Below are 17,617 nucleotides of genomic sequence, written 5' to 3'. Positions count from 1 at the left end.
ATGATATACTCGTGGAGGAGAAAGAAGCGCACAGAAAACACAGAGTCTAAAAACTCTGAAACTTTGACATTGTCTTTATGACATCCCTGTCTCAATTTAGTCACATGTCTTTGTGTTCACAAAATTTGGAAAGTTATTAGTCAACATTCTTTTCAAAGTGACTGAAGTTAATTTTTCTCAATATTTATAACAGGCAAACTGTTGTTACTCAAACAATTTGAAATAAATGTTGAACATGATACTTCTGACATTGTCCTTTTGCTGACTGAGGGTGTGTTTTAGTGAGCACTGATTTCTGATACCAGGTCCCAGTGGAGATTCTTATTTTCTACTCCAATTTGTCAGAAGTTAAAACTAGTGCAGGGGAGGCAAAATTTTACCTCTACCTATCAAGTGTTTTCAGGCGGGGGTCTTTAACACTAAGAATAACAAGAGAAAAAATAATGCAGACTAAGTCAAAATAGCAACCAAGAAGTGCAGCTTATTGTAAAGCTTCTCCAACAAAAATATTTTGTAGAAAAATGATAGAATATTAACAATTCTAAGTTTCCAAGGGGGCTACATTGTGGGAAGTTAATATGTAAGGAAATTAACAGAGTACAGCTTGTTTGTAGAGTCCTCTGGTGCCATCTCTGGGTTGATAAGAATCTGTTTCAGTAAAAGAATTTCTATCCTGCGTTTAGTCAGAAAAATGAGGTAGAAAGACCATTCCTGGTGTTTGCTGCTGTTTTGTTTTGTTTTAGTGATGAACTACCAATAATTACATTGAAGTATAACAGAAATATAATGATGTGTAAATTTAAGGCATGTGACATGATATGATACATTTATAATGCAAGATGATACACACAATAAGGTGAGTTGACACAACCATTAGTTCAGTTACCATTTGCTACTGTTTATAACTGTTAGTTTGTTCCTCTTCACAAGCATCCTATTTCCCTCATCCCCAAGCTCCTGACACCACCATTCTATTTTCAGTTCTCTGATTTAGACATTTCTAGGCTGCATGTATAAGTGAGATGATGAAGTATTGGGCTTTCTGTGATAGACTGTTTCACTCAGCAAAAGGCTCCCCAGGTTCATCCATGTTGCCACAAATGACAGACTTTCCCCTCTTCTTCATGACTGAATAGTATTTTAGTGTGTGTATGTGTGTGTGTGTGTGTGTGTGTGTGTGTGTGTACACAACACATTCTGTTTATCCTTTCATCTGTCAATGGGCACTTAGTTTTCATGTCTTGGCTATGTAAATAATGACACAATGAACATGGGGCAGGAGACAGCTCTTTCAGATGGTGACTTCAAGCTGTTATTTAATTGTTTTCAGCTCAAAATAATATTTATGTCATGCAGGCATTTTGGGCTTTGCTTTTGATTTGTTTCATTAGTAGTGGTTTCTGTTACTCTTTCCTGAATTACAGGTTGTATTTGTAATTGTGTTTCTGCAATATAATGTTGTAATCTCTGAGTGCCCTAGTTTTTGAAGATAATTTGTGTTGATTCATAAGGTTAAGTGGCCCATACACTTTATCTTATGTCCCAGTGCTTCCTGACAACCTGAAAAGCAAGAACGAAAGTTCCTTGAGTTTATTATAAATTCTCAGAATGAAAGTCTATTTCTGTGGTGGCTTTTATTTAGGATTCCAATTTTCAATGAATTATGAAATTCTACTCAATTTTAACCTTCTTATCAATTTAATAATGTCTTCTTCAGTATTATAAAACAATTTTTCTATTTTCTTTGAGACTTAATATCAACCTGTTTACCAATACTTAATTCCAGAAATTGAAGCCTAGCCCAGTTCATATTGCCTTATTTTATTTAAAACACTAAATCAATTTTTATTGCATGCTTTCTGTGACTTAAATATTTTAATGTATAATCTTAAAACAAAATACAACTAATTGTTATGTTTTGAAATTCTGTGGGGTATTTTTAATTTCAAATAAAATTCAAAAAATAATTTCACCAATATATCCTCTTTGACTATGTAGAAAATAAGTTATTTTCCTCATGGCATTTTAAAAATTATCTCCACAAATGTTATTAACCCTTATCTTCATGTCTTTTACAAAATGCATAAACAGTGATTGTACTTAGAATGAAAACTAAGATTATCAATAAAGTTTGGGAAGTCCTGCAGGATTTAGCCTCTGTTCTTCTTGTCCTTAATGGTCCTCTTCTCCATCCTTCTGCTCCCATCAAACTGACCCTCCTGAGAATCACAGACTTTTCCAACTGCACATTTGCAACTGTTATTCCATGTACCACAAATCTGTATTCTAACAATTAATTTACTGAGACAGCATTCTCCAGGACTGACCACATACTGGATCAAGAGACAAACAACAAATTCATGAAGACTGAAAGCATTCAAGCATATCTCTGACCATAAGTGAATCACACTAGAAATAAACTACAAAAAGAGAATAGGGAGAACCTCTAATACGTGGAGACTGAAAAACAAGCTACTGAAAAAATACTAGGTTAACTAGGAAATAAAAAAAAATATTCAAGACAAATGACAATGAGGACCACACTTCAAGAACTTATGTAGCACAGCACAAGCAATACTACGAGGAAGCATATAACAAGGCAGTCCCATATCAAGAAACAAGAGAGAGTTCCAATAAATAATGCTTTCCATCATTTTGAGGAACTAGAAAAAGAAGAACAAATAAACAAAACTCTGTAGAAGAATGGAATAAAATTAGAGAAGAAATAAATAAAATAGAAATCCAAAAAAAAGCAGTCCAAGCTATTAATAAAACCAAAAGGTAATTCTTTGAAAAAATAAAGAAAATGGAGAAAATTCTAGTTAAGCTCACTGAGAAAATAAGGGAGAACATTCAAATAAATAGGATTAGAAATGAAAGAGAAGTGACAGCAGACAAGGCATAAATTCAGAGGATAGTAAGAGACTACTATGAACACTTAAAGGCTAACAAATTCAATAATCTACAGAGATGGACAAATACCTAGCATCGTATAATTGATACTAAATAGAAAAGAAATAGAAGTCTTAACCAGACTTCACAAGGTCTTTCTGAGACAGGGCAAGCTAGGATTATTAGGCAGTTTTAGGGACAGTGCAGGAGGGGACCTCTGAAGAATTTAGGGAGGCTTCAGAGATAAGGACAACCAAAGAAATATAACCAATTCCATTAGGAAAAACAAACATGCCAGGACCAAGGACAACATTGTTAATGCTGGTCCTGGTTTCCTTCAGGTGGTAAAGGGAGGCGGAGATTGGAGAAATGGAGAGTGGTTTAATTTATGGTCACATTAGAAGGGCAGCTGTTTAACTTCAATGCAGGGATGCCCATCCAGAAGACTGGGCCATAAATTTAAAGATGCAACAAATGGGAAAATAGAAAGCTGTTAGATAAGAAATGTGAAGATCCTGCACTCAGTAGCAAATTAAGTGAGACAGCCGAGAACTAACCAATCACAAAGAGACTGGGGCAGCTTTAGAATAATGAGGGAAAAAAGGTATATATTCCCTAAGACACAACTCCACTTTGGCTTCCTTGCCCCTCCCAGGCCTGGTTCCCTGGCCTGGGAGTCCCACTTTATTTCTGCTCTTTTTCTCCTCAATAAACTTTTTCTTCTAAACAAACCTGCCTCTTCTCGCTTGCTTGCCTGAGCGTCTGCGAAGTTCCTGCTGCGGCTTCGTGAGACACCAACCCGTGGGGGTCTAGTGGCTGGGGCTCAGCGCTGCCCTGCAGCCTGGGATCCGTTCCTGGCTGGGAGACTAGGCCTGACAATTCCGGTATCATTTCTAAGTGAGGAAATTGGAACAGCAATCTAAGCTGTCCCCAAAACAAAAGTCCAGAACCAGTTCTCTTCACACTGAATTCCACCAAAACTGTAAGCATAAGCTAATACCCAGTCTGCACAAACTCTTCCAAAAACTGAGTTTTTCATTTGTTGACGTTTCTGAGAGTACTTCAAAAACTGAGAGTACTTCATTTGTTGAAGTTTCTACTCCAGCGACCCAATAATATGAATTTACTGACATTAAAAAATTTTATTTAAAACCATGAAAACACCACAATACCAGTGCTCAGACAAAATAAATATAACACATGGTTACATTGGATCTCAACAGAGTATGACATCACAAGGTAGGAACAACTATCCAGCACCCAGATCCCCCAAAATGTAAAATTGTACCCGCCATGGGAGAGAGTTCAGAATTCAAAGAGACAGAAGGAAAGTCAGAAAGGCCAATCAAAGTAATACAAGAGAATGTGAAAAACCTAGAGATACAACAAAATTCAGAAAAATAATTACATGAACTCAGAAATAGGATTAATGAACAGAAAGTGGAAATGAAAGTTTTAAATAAGAAAAGAGCAGAAATTCAGCAGGTAAACAGCTCAACAAATTGCAATCAAGCACTTCTTCAGAAATCTATGAAGTAAAAATGTTAGGGGGAAAAGGATGTCCTAAAGCTAATTCCATACAGGCTTTGTGGACTCCACCCCCACCCCAGGCCAAAGCCAGACACTGGGAACTCCAAATCCCATCATCACCAAAGGGAAGGTGGCTGGGACCTGAGAGGGGGTTAAGCAGCCATTTGGTATAAAGCCAGACACGTGGGCTTTGGGGGATTCCCCATTTTGGCTCTCTGCCAGCTGGCAGCATCCAGCCAGCTCTGAGAGTGACTTTGGGTTTCCAGGTCGGCTCATCAGGTAGGACGCATTAAAGACTTTATTTCCCTATTTTCTCCTTGAATTGTAAATTTTCCTTATTTCCTTTTCCCTTGTAAATAAACCTTTTGTTACACTTTTATTAACCTTTTGTGTGTGTCTGTAGTGGAGTATTCATAAGTCCCTTTTAAGCGCGCGGGTGAGGACCCACAGCTAGGAACCCATTCAACATCGGGGCTGCTCTATAACAAAAAGAGCAAATGGAATATTGAATCAGTGACCTCAAACACAGCAATGCACTAAAGGACTCAAGTGGATGTTAAATGAGCTGTTAAAAAAAGAGAGAGAAAAGAAGAGGCAATTCAAGAAATATTGATGGGGCCTCCCTGGTAGAGCAAGGGATTAAGCATCACACTATGAGGCTGCAAGGCCACTGTAGCAAGAGTTCAATCCTGGTTGGGGAGACACCCACATGGCACAGCAGACCTCTCCTGACTGACCTGCTTCTCCCCTCAGCAATGTATTTCAGTCTATCTTCCTGTTCTGTCCCACAATCTGTCTCTGGTGAATCCTCTCACCACCCCTAGCCCCGATGGCCAATAACCCCAGTTCTTGTATTCATAAATAAATAAATCTTCCAAAAAAAAGAAATATTGATACCATACTGTCAGGTTTTCAGGTCTAGTCTCCCAGCCAGGAAAGGATCCCAGGCTGCTGTGGCAGAGTCGAGTCCCAGCCTCACTAGACCACCAAGGGCTGGTGTCTCAGGAAGCCGCAGCAGGAACTACGCTGACCTAATGCTCAGGCAAGCAAGGGAAAAGCCGAAAAGCAGCAAATTGCTTGCAGAAAGGGATTTAAGGAAAAATGTATTAAGGAGAAAAGGAACAAAGTGAGAAACAAAGAAACAAAGTGAGAGACTCCCAGCTCCTGGACCAGGGCAGGGAGGGACAAGGAAGCTCCAGTGAGTTGTGCCTCAGGGAATATGCACCTTCTTTCCCTGATTAGTCTAAAGCCCCATCAGTTCCTTTGTGATTGGTTAGTTCTGGGTGGTCTCACTCACTCTGCCTTAAAGTCTCTGTGCCCAGAATTAAGCCTCTGTCCCAGCCCATTAATCTTAGCATCCTTTTTCTTTATTGTCCTTGTTGGGCAATATCTTGTTGCCCCTAGTCCTGGGGTGTTTGATTAGTTCCTTTGGAATTTGTTGCCCTTATCTCTGGATCCTTCCTATTCCTCCAGGGCCCTTCCTATTCTATTCTGATCCTAGAAGCTACCTCTTGCCCTATGGCTCAGGATCTGAGAGTCTGCTTCTGGGACCCTCCCTAGAGCCTGACAAGCTCTGTGCTGAGGTCTGCAGAGCCTACTGTGGACCACCTGCTTCCTGACCCATGCCCATGGCCTCTGAGCCTTGCCTTGCCCACCTGGCTGGGCTGCAAGTTCGGCATTTTCTAAGGCAGGTGAGGTCCACCTCCTCTGGACTTTACTAATCTTAGCATGTGCTTTTATCTGAGTTTCCCATACAAAGTGATTCACTGTGTTCTGTGACTACCTAGCTGTGGGTACCTGGAGGAGATGAGCTCAGCCTCCTTACTGGGCTGCCCTCTTGCCCACCCTCACTAAGTGCTGCTCTCTTATCACTTAAGATCCAGGACTGTGTCCCTGCCTGTTATTATTAGCATTACAGTGAAGTGGGTCCCTGAGGCTATAGCAATGGAATGGGCAAGGGAAAAAGGACTTGTTGCCAAAGGAAAAAAGTAAGAAAGATGCACAAAAGAAAGATTAAAGGGTTCAGATATCTCTGTTTAATTTACCTTTGAGGTGAGGGGTGATCACAGAAGATACCCTTTTTCCTTATATTTTTTTCTCAAGGATTAAACAATAGGAGGATAAAGTGTAACATTTACTCTTAATCCTTTCTGCAAGTTCCCTGACCCCCCCCAAAAGAATCACAGATTATCATTTTAAAAATTTTCTGTGCAGTTAACGTATATATGCAGTTTCTGCTCCATTCTTCAAAAAAAAAAAAAACACATTTAAAAAACTACAAAAGTATTTTGTGAATTTTTTTCACTAAGAAAATATCCTAGTGATTATTCCATATAGTTTCTTAAAATGTTGTCAATTTTTAATAAATAGTTGCTGGCATTACATTTGGTTTGCATATAGCATAAACATTCATTAGTATATATAAAGATTCACAGACTTATTTTTTTCCAATGCATTTTTAAATTGTTTCTTAATGTTGCTAAAAAAAACTCTTTAGGAGAAATTCCTGAAACAGTAAAATTATTTATGTTATTAATATTTTAATATTATTTATAAATACTGGTATAATTGTTTCAAATTTATTTTCACTGTTAAATATAAATCAATAGAAGAATGCTTGAGGTAAAAATGCTTGTTTGAAATTCATTTTAACTAATTTTATTTATGTTTTGCTGCATCATACATATAATGGACATTTTGATATTTACACTTTTTCTAACATATATAATTTTAAAGGGGTTATTTCCCTCCTTTTCTGATATACTTATTTCTATAGTCGCTTTTTTATTGACCTAATGAAGTAAATTTGAAATGTATTCAATTTCCTACAGTGATGAAGAAATAGCCCATATTAGTTATGTAAAATTGGAAAAAGCTGAAGGAAAGTATAGAATTAATTCAAATTTAAATTAATCTAAGCTAATAGAATTAGAATTCTCTAGAATTCAATAGAATTGTCAAGGCTTGAATATTTTTATTACCCAAAGAATAAAAAAAAAATTGAAAAACTGTATTTGAAATGAATTTGAATATCTCACATTTTAGAATTTGTTGTTTGGTTGATTCCTTTCATTCACATGACTGATAGAAATGATTCTTGGGATTTGATGGATAATCCACAAACAAGAAATGCAAAGGGGCTGAGAAAATTCACTAGTGATGAAAAAAAAAAAAAAGCACCTACTCTACAACTGAAAGTGTAAAACAAGAGACAAAAGTACCTCAAAAATAAATACAGAATAATAATTAAATTGAGAATGTAGGGACTCCCTGGTGGTGCAGGGGTTAAAGACAGCACAATCAAGCTACTGCCAGCCACTGCAGCATGAGTTCTATCCCAGATTGGCCAGGGAGAAACTCACATGGCACAGCAGACCTCTCCTGCCTTGCCCACTGCTCCCCTCAGCAGTGTATTTCAGTAGATCTGCCTGTTCTGCTCCCCACTCTCTCTGGTGAATCCTTTCAGCCCCCACACCTCTGCCTGTATCCCAGTCCTTGTATGCATAAATAAATATTTTTTTTTAAATTGAGACTGTAATAAAGTATATTGAAAATGTTAAAAAAAAAAACCCTGAAGTTATTTTCTTAACAGTCAATGGCAATCAATTATATAGGTGGCAATGCAAGATTTGAGCAAAAAAAATTGACCATTTGTCCAAATATACTAGGTATCTTGTGTAACTTGAGGTGAGACTGAAGAAAGGTCCAATCTAGAGATGATACAGAGCTAAATTGAGAAGCAGTAGAAGAGTTTCCTGTGTGGTTGCATCCAGAGCTCTCTTATTCTTGACCATTGTGCTCACCTGTCAGAGTTTCTCATGGGAGAGTAAAGGCAGCATTAGGTTGTGCATTTTTTTATTTCCTTATCTTCTTTACTGGACTCTGTATCCATACCATGGACCATCACAAATTTTAAATTAAAACTGCTTTAGTAAGACTTAACATCTGCTTCCTCCGAGGAGATATATATACGCACTCTACAAAAGATCAGATAATTCTCTTCTAAAAAGGTATTTATAATTTTCCAGATACTTACTCTAATTTTTAAAATGTGCTTCTTTTAGAATTTTAAAGGCTATTAGCTTAAAAAAAACCTGAAATTATATATTCAAAGGCAGATTGCTATATCAACATGTTTATACATATAATAAATGTATATATTGGATTTCAAGTGATGTATATGTATATACCAATATGTCTCTGTGTTATTTGGGAGAAAAAAAGTGATAAAAACATGTGTGGAAGATGAGGGAATGAGGACCGAGAGGAAAAGAGGGAATAAAGTTCTAAAGAAAAGAGAAATATAAGGTGTGACCAAGTAATTTAAGCAAGTTATTTTAAATATTTAATTTCAGTAATTTTATTATTATTACCACTGTTATCCTTTGATATGATGTTTTATGATACTCAGGAATTTAGAAATTTTATGCAATATGGGATTAAAGAGAAGAAAAGAGGAAAAACATAATTCAACTTGAGGTAATAATAATTGAGTTTCCCATGGGATGTTTCTTTGATTATGAGAACTTGAGTCTCATCTTCAGTAAGAGTTAAAACATCTCTCATGGATTACTTTCAAATTTTCTAAAATATATTACTTTGAATTTTTTTTTTCCAAATTCCTTTTGAGCTACAGTTTAGGACTCAAAACCGTACTTTTTGATAATAAATGCAACTTGTTTTAATGACACAAAGAAATTGTATACAAATTTATGGCAGTAACAATGAAAATGGAGACAGATCAAGGACTCCATAAGCCAATGGTATGACTTTGATAACAGCAAGAAAAGAGGAGATGATTGATAGAATGAGGACAGAGTGTGAGAAACCGAAAGAAGAAATTGTTATGGAATGATCTAGTTCTATTAAGGATGTTAAAAATGATCTATATAGCAAATAAACAAAATTTATAATGAGCAAAAATTGAAGGAAAATATAGAATATGAGATGAGTTTGAATAAAACATGGAGGCTGAGATTCGCTTGTATTGACCATTTTCTTCACCATCAATCTCATTTAATGATTTCACAACATACATGAACTGAAATATATTTTTCTGTTGCTTTTTATTTATATATGCAGTTTAGTATGACGGAAGCAGTTTATTTTAATATGGAAGACATATCTCAACCTCACAAAAGGCAGAACCTGGAAAGACTTCGAAGAAAGGGCCCATCAAATTTCAGTCATCTAAGTATGTGTTCTTTGTATAATTTTTATATCAAATTGCCATTGAGATATATAAAAGTATGCATTATCATGCTTACACATACATGTACACACACATAATTCAAATGTCTGTACTTTACTAAACAAAGAAATATACACTTTTGAAGGCAGGTTGAAATTTATATTCCTTCTTATAAGCATTAAATCAATGCTTTTGTGTCTTTACATTTTTCCATTGAGATAACATTGGTTAATAGCATTATGTAGATTTCAAGTGCACATGGTTGTAAATCAACATCTATATGCTACGATAATTTACCACTAAAAGTATGAGTCCTTTTCTCACTACACCCTTGACCACTTTCATTGGATCTACACTCCCCTTCCCATACATTTTGGTAACCACTAAAATGACTTTATGGTCTAAACGTTTATTTTTATTTTATTTTGTTGATCTGATTGTTTTGCTTCTTTATGTACCACTGAGAGTGAAATATTAATGATATTTGTCTAATTTTGTCTTATTTATTTCACTAAGAATTTCATCTTTGTTTATAACTGAATGGTATTCCATTGTGTAATGAAACCAAATCTGCTTTTATCAATAATCTGTCTACTAGTACTTAGGATGTTTCCACTGTTGGTTATTTTAAATAACCTTTGACAAACAAAAAGTACATGTATCACTTTGCATTAGTATTATTGTTTCTTTACAATCTGGGTATTGATATACCCAGATGCTGGATAACTGGATCATGTGGAATATTCTTGAGGAATCGCCATACTGTTCCATAATGGCTCCGTTTCACTTTCCCTACTGTGTACAAGAATCCCCTTCTCTCCACAGCGTCACAAATATTTTTAGTTCATTGTCTTTTGATATCACAGGAATCAGGTTTTAAGGCAAGTCTAATATTTATTCCATGTATATGGTGATAGCATCATAGATATAAAGAAAAAACATAGAAAAGTACAGCAGCTCTTTAAAAATATTATCTTATCAAAATTACTTTATAACAAATATGCTAATCTGTTATCAAAAGGAAAAAAAAAGCACAAAACACAAATCATACCACCAAATAAATGTAAATAAGATTTGACCATATTTTTTCAAATCTTTTGCTACATGTAATTTAATGAATGTATGTTCTTTCAATATACTTTCTTGTTTTTTCTTTTAATCAAATGTAACTTTATTCTTCAGCTCTTACTTTCATGTGACATAAAAGGTATACTTTCTCTATTCTAAATATTGGAGCAAGTTTGAATTGCATTTACCCTCTTCTCTCTCATTTTCACAGGATCACCTAGTGAGTCACCTAGATTTTTGACTTCCAATATCATCTACATGTTAATTTTTCAAAACTTATATTCATTTTGAATATTTCCTGTATTCCAAACTAACTCAATTCAAATCCTAACCCAAATGACCTCTTGGAGGTTAACAGGTATCTCAAGTAAATAGCCCAAACCGAACTCCAGATGCTATCCCATTAAATACTCCTTTATGCTTTCCCCTACTTAGTTACATCAGGCTTTCAGTTACAAACACCAACAAAACCTTAAACATCCTTGAGCTATTGGCTCAAATCTACATCAGCAAATCCTGACAGCTTTTACTTAAAATAGCAGGATTTCATCAGATTCTGCACGTCTCCAGCACATGAACCAAGCTGCCAAATTCTCATTTGTATTATTACAGTAGATGCTTGTCCGGTCTCCTTCTTTCTTTACCTATGCACCTTTCCACATCCACACCTTTCCTTATCCATGTCTGCAGCAGCAGAATTTCAGGGGTCACCTATTGAACTTAAACCTCATGACAATCCTCTTTGACAGCTTCCTAGTTCATCAGAAACAACCCTACTTGCTCCTTGACATACAGAGTACACAAAGCTCTGCTGTTGTCACAGGCTTATTTTCTCTTTCTGTAGGTCTCCCTTCTCCATCTTGTTCATGGAAAATCATTGCAGTGGCTCTGGGGATCATTTGCCTGGGGCTTATAATGTCTTTAGGATACTTTGTTACAATGTGTAAGTAACAGTGTAAAATAGAAATCTTTTGCACTACTTACAGAGTGAAATATTAGAAAGATAATACAGATTTGATTAGTTCAATTTCTGGTACAAATATAATACTATTTCCATAGATGAAGATAATTTATTTAATGTGTTTTTTTTTATTTTTTTGCAAATAGAAGAACTGGGGTGTTGGCCAGAGGTGAGGGGCTGAGAGGATTCACCAGAGACAGAGTGGGGAGTAGAACAGGCAGATTTCATGAAATACACTGGGAAGGGAGCAGTGGACCAGACAGGAGAAGTCTGCTGTGCCGTATATGGTTAGTTCCTGACTGCGGATGGAACTCATGCAATACAGACCTTACAATTTATTCTCATGTTTCCTTTATAAGAATAAGTTTATAAGTATTTCTGACTATAAAGATATTCTCACAGTCTTTCCCAATTAAATTGCTTTCTGTGTTCAATTGCTATAAAAAGTTGTTTACTTGTATTGTAATTTGACTTTTTTTGTTTATAACTCCATTATAATGAATATATAAATGTCCAATTGCTTTTCTCTAGTATCCGATCCTATATTTCTTAATCATCTTCAGTATTGGAAACCAAGGTTGTATCAGTGATTTTTTTTTAAGTGGAAATAATAATAATAAAAAAAAAATCTGACCTTTCTGAAAATTCTTTAGGGACTCCAAAATTAGTTCAAGTAGAAGAATACCCAGGAAATATCTCTTACAACACAGAAGCAAGTAAAACAGGTAATTTTAGAATAGTCTTGTGTTACAATGTTATTTTCAGAAGAGAGAAGAAAATTAACTTTGTATCAACTATTTGCATTAGACATATAAATGAATGACTGTATGAGTCAAATCTATTTGTATGTCAAAATGTATTTTTCATGTAGTCCAATGTATACATTGTCATACACTCAGAATGATGACTAGCATATGGTGACCGGTGACCGAAGATTGAATGAGTTATTTTGAAAAGACATCAGGATTTTAGAGAGTGGATATCTATTCTTGATTTTAGCTATGTATTTCTCATATAATTTTGAAACTTAAAAATAGGAATGTGGGGCCTCCCCGGTGGCGCAGCGGTTGAGCGCTGGGTTGCGAAGCTGCCCGCGGCAACCACTGCGCCGGTTCGATCCCCGGCTGCTCCCCGGCCACCGGAGGAGGGTCCCACATGGCGCGCAGACCTCTCCTGCCGCCCGCTGCTCCCCTCAGCAGTGTACTTTGGTCCTTCTGCCTGCTCTGCTCCCCGCTCTGGCTCTGGTGAATTCTCTCACCCTCCCGCGCTTCTGACTGTACCCAGTGCATGTATAAACAAAAAACAAACAAACAGACCAGCAAACAAATAAATAAAGCATGCCTCTATACAAAAAAAAAAAAAAAAACCTAAAAAAAAAAAATAGGAATGTGTATGAATGCTTCTTTTTCCTTAGAGCACAAAAAACATTGCATAAACAGTTTCAACTGTGACATAGCCAATATGTACATTATTAATTCTGTAATTTTAAGAAATGGTTCCCATTATGTTTCTTATGAATTTTGAAAAACAAAATGTTTTTGTAAAGGTGAATTAAATAAAGTCAAATCAAATACTAATTTACAATATATACAGTGTCTAATGTAAAACTCAAAGATATTTTATTTGTAGATCTCAGATATCATGCAAGTTTACCTGATGTGATTTGCACTGATGGAAGTTATTCGATTATATTCCGTTGTTTTAATAGACTGTAAATCCCGTTCTTGTCCAATGGGCTGGCATCAGTATGGAGAAAACTGCTACTATTTTGCAAGATCATCTCTTGCTTGGAACAAATGTCAGAGCTATTGCAAGGGTTTAAAATCAAGTTTCCTTAAAGTGAATACTGATGAGGAGATGGTAAATATAAGATTTTCTTTCATATGTCATTTTTAGTATCAGAAAATATTAAGAAAGACAGCAATCACTCATGTTACATTCTTATAAACACTTTCTCTGCAGCAAGCAAATGAATCTTTACTATTTGACTAATTTTTATGTCCACTAAAGTTACATTTGGATTGCTTTGTCAGCACTCAGGAGAATAGAGATATCATGATAATATTTCATTTATATTCTGATCCTACTTCTTTCTCTGGTCACCTCTGTGATTAAGGACTTCCCACAACACTATTTTAGGGAATCCTGCCATGGTCCCAGCTGTATTTATAAATTTATTATATTCCCCTTCTTATTTCCCTGACTTTCAATTTTTTTTTTTTAATCATCCTGTGCCACCTTTTAGGTCCCCCAGGGCCTTCATCAGACTTTCTCTTTGTTAATGCATCTTTATTTTAAGATTTTAACCTGTTAGACAATTTCTTTTGAAAACGTTTTTGATTCACCAAGACTTGTTCATTCTACTTTGATCCTATAGTTCCAAATGTGTGGCAGGTGTAACTGCTTATTACATTGGTTAACTAATTACAGTTTTCAGTGACTAAGAAATGTGACTACAGCTTTAAGATTTTTTGATCACCTTTAAAATACTTAACCTATGATAATTACTATTATATAATACAAACTTAAAAAAAATAAATGTTCAATAAATAAGCGTAATCAGCTTGTGACCGAGCCTCTGGCTAAAGAATCCACAGTTAATCCCTCCTAATTCTTTTTTTTTAATATTTATTTGTTTGTTTGTTTGTTTGTTTGTTTATAGAAGTACTGGGTACAGTCAGAAATGCAGGAGGGTGAGAGAATTCACCAGAGCAGGGAACAGAAGAGGCAGAGTGACAAACACACTGCTGAGGGGAGCAGCGGGCATGGCAGGAGTGGTCTGTCATGCCATGTGGGACCCTCGCTGGTGGCTGGGGATCTAACCGGCGCTGCAGAGGCTGCCGGCAGCTTCACAGCCCAGTCTTCAACCGCTGCTCCACCAGGGGAGGCCCCCCCTCCTAATTCTTACCATATAGTCAAACGGACTCTGCAGGGATGTTTATAAATTAAACATATTTAATTTATGTCATTATAGTCCTCTTTCAGGAAAAGTTCTACTTACTGACTTATTTTCCTCCCCCTGCAGCATTTTGTCTTTAAATTTTCAAAGATGCAATGTGACATGCAGAATGAAAAGTTTTCAGTCAGTTTATACTACAACAGCAGACAATTGAAATGGGAGTGGCTCGATGGTACAGATCTTACCCTGAACAAGTAAGTCTCCAACTTTTGAAAATTTAGTCCAATGGCAGAAGCTATTCTTTTTTTCTTATATATATACACATACATATATACACACACATATATACACAAACATATATATGCACACACACACACATATATACACACTCATGTGTATATATTATTTGCATATGGATTAATGGCAGATTTCATGACAAATGCATCCATAATAAATCAATAAGGAAGAAACAATTGAATGAAACAATTGTAAGAAGGATATAAAGAGTCACTGTGCAAAGATAAATATCACTCATATCATTTAGGTTTTGTATCAGGTTTATGACTGATGTATCAACCCCATTCTGCAATTTATGATGTAGCAATTGAATAAAAAAAATCATACCTAATATCTGAGTACATATGTGAGCTGTCATACTGCTTTTTTATATGATTGGTTTGACTCTAAAAGATAAAGGCATGGTGAGATTTTCTCAAATCTGCCCTCTTCTCAGAACACCATCAGTACAGTCTGCCTCACTTTTCTATACTTTGCATCACAAATTACTGCAGTCCAGAGGGGTTTGAAGCTAACTAAATTTACTCTCTCACAATTCAAAAGGGCAAAAGTCTAAAATCAAGGTTTAGTAAAGTGGGTTCCTTCAGGAAGTTCATTTCCTTGGAAGGAGCTGCAGAAAGTTTCCAGAGAGAAGTTTCATTGTCATTCATAATGAATGACTTTCTTGCACTGTGTATTCTGTAGAACCATTTTATCAAAATGCTATCATATAAGGGAAGTATAGCAAAACCCACTAACAATGAAAGATATTCTGAGACTGCATGATGCCAAAGAAATGCTAGCTGGTAATCTTTGGCATCAATCAAATATATACAACCAATTTCACATTGCTTCTTTCTACGTATTGGTGTACCATTTCTCTCAAGTAAGCCTCTTTCATTGGATTAACCCAAAATAATATGATATCAGCCCTATCATTACTTTATTACATGTTTAAATGTTTCTAATTAGCTTACATTCTGAGATTCTTGGTAGAGATTACTTGGTAGAGATAACTTTTAGAGGTTATCCCAAACAAATTTCATACTTTATCAGAAAGAAATTTCTAGACATCAAATATGATTTTATAAGGCTATCTAGAACTGCAGGGTATAAAATGCATTCTAAAAATATTATTCCATGAAATCCTGTAGTACAATTTAAAATCCTCTGCAATATTATCACATAGAACTCAATAATGCAAATATTTTGACCAAGGCATAGAATCATAGACATCTTCATGCATATTAAAATCCAACCACCATCATTGAATGGAGTGGTGAGGAGAAGAAACTGCTGATTACCAGTGATAAAATTGGTACAGATAAAATTGGTTCAAAAAATAAAAAAGATTCAAATATCAACCATAAAGATCTCCTATTACTAAGTTTGGAAAACCCCAAAATTTCCTATAAAGCTTTCATAGGAGAGTGACAGCAATTATCTACAATTAATTACATATTCAGTTTATGTTCCTATCAGATTATAGGTGCAGTAATGACTGAAGAGATGAAATAACACAATCACCCAGAATCATCATAGAACAAACATTCTGTATAAGGTGCCCCTAAATTCACTCTATTGTACTCCATTGCTTAGTGAACAGATTATAAAATGTAGTGATATTTGTGCAAAAGAAAACAATTCATTTTGAAAATCGGAAATTTATTAAGTTCCTTTATCATTTTCCAGAACATACCTTCCAACCTACGTTTCTAATTAATTAAACATTCATTGCAAACACCTGCTGTAAAATATATGCTCATATAAATACCCAAATATATCATTAAAAAGGTTCAAAAAACTCTTGAGACTTACCATTCATTCTAAGAACCACTCTGAAGCTAAATTGCTCTATCTCTACTAGAGTGATAATAGTCTTGTTAGTCAAACATTCTGAATTCAGTTTTTGTAGCATCATCTGTAAAAATAAGGTAAATAAAGGAAACTAGCTAAGGAAGAATGCAAAAAAAATACATTGAGTGATAAGTTTCAGGATGGGGAAAGTGTTCGGTACTATAAAATCTTAGGAACAAAATAGGCTCGAGTCCTTACACTGTGTCCACACTTAACGGAAATGATTTCCAACATAAGTCCTGTGTTCAAATTAACACTACAGAGTAGCCTAACATTCTAAGAGATTGCATTTTTATGTCAAATTGCTGCATTTTCATATAGTGACCACATGATGCGCTTCAAGAACTAGAGTGCATATTTCAAGAGACTTTCCCTGAATTCCTTTGATTCTCATTAATACATCCAAATGTATCATCTTAAAAACTTCACTCATTTTTATGAGGATTCTGATCTTTCCTCTTGAAGGAATAAGCTAATTGTTTCCATTGTTAGTGATGACAACAATAAATTTGTTCATCTAGTTTAGAATGGAATGTGTTTATCCAAATACTATTGTATAAAGGGAATCTGTAAACCCCAGTAAAAATGGAAACCACTTTAAGTTGCATGTGGGCACAGAGATTATAGCCAGAATTTTAAGCATGTTAAATCTTTCCATTTCCAGATCTAACATTAACTTTTGTATGACACTTGAGTACACTTATAATTTCTCTTAGCAGAGATTTGGGAAAATAACATTTCCTTTCCTCTGGAAGTATATCAAAATAGTATTGATCTTAAAATAGAAATATAAAGCAAATTAATCTTTTAATGGAAATAATTTTCTCTTCTAGGTCTCTAATTCCAGGATATGAAAATGCTAATGATAAATGCATGCATATAAAATATGGTAAGACAGTTACTAAAAATTGCCAAACTGAGGGCTATTGTATCTGTAAGAAGA

Source organism: Talpa europaea (assembly GCF_964194135.1).
Source record: "Talpa europaea genome assembly, chromosome: 15".
In the NCBI taxonomy this organism is placed as follows: domain Eukaryota; kingdom Metazoa; phylum Chordata; class Mammalia; order Eulipotyphla; family Talpidae; genus Talpa; species Talpa europaea.
The sequence above is the reverse complement of the archived record's forward strand: the minus strand, read 5'-3'. Positions refer to the sequence as shown.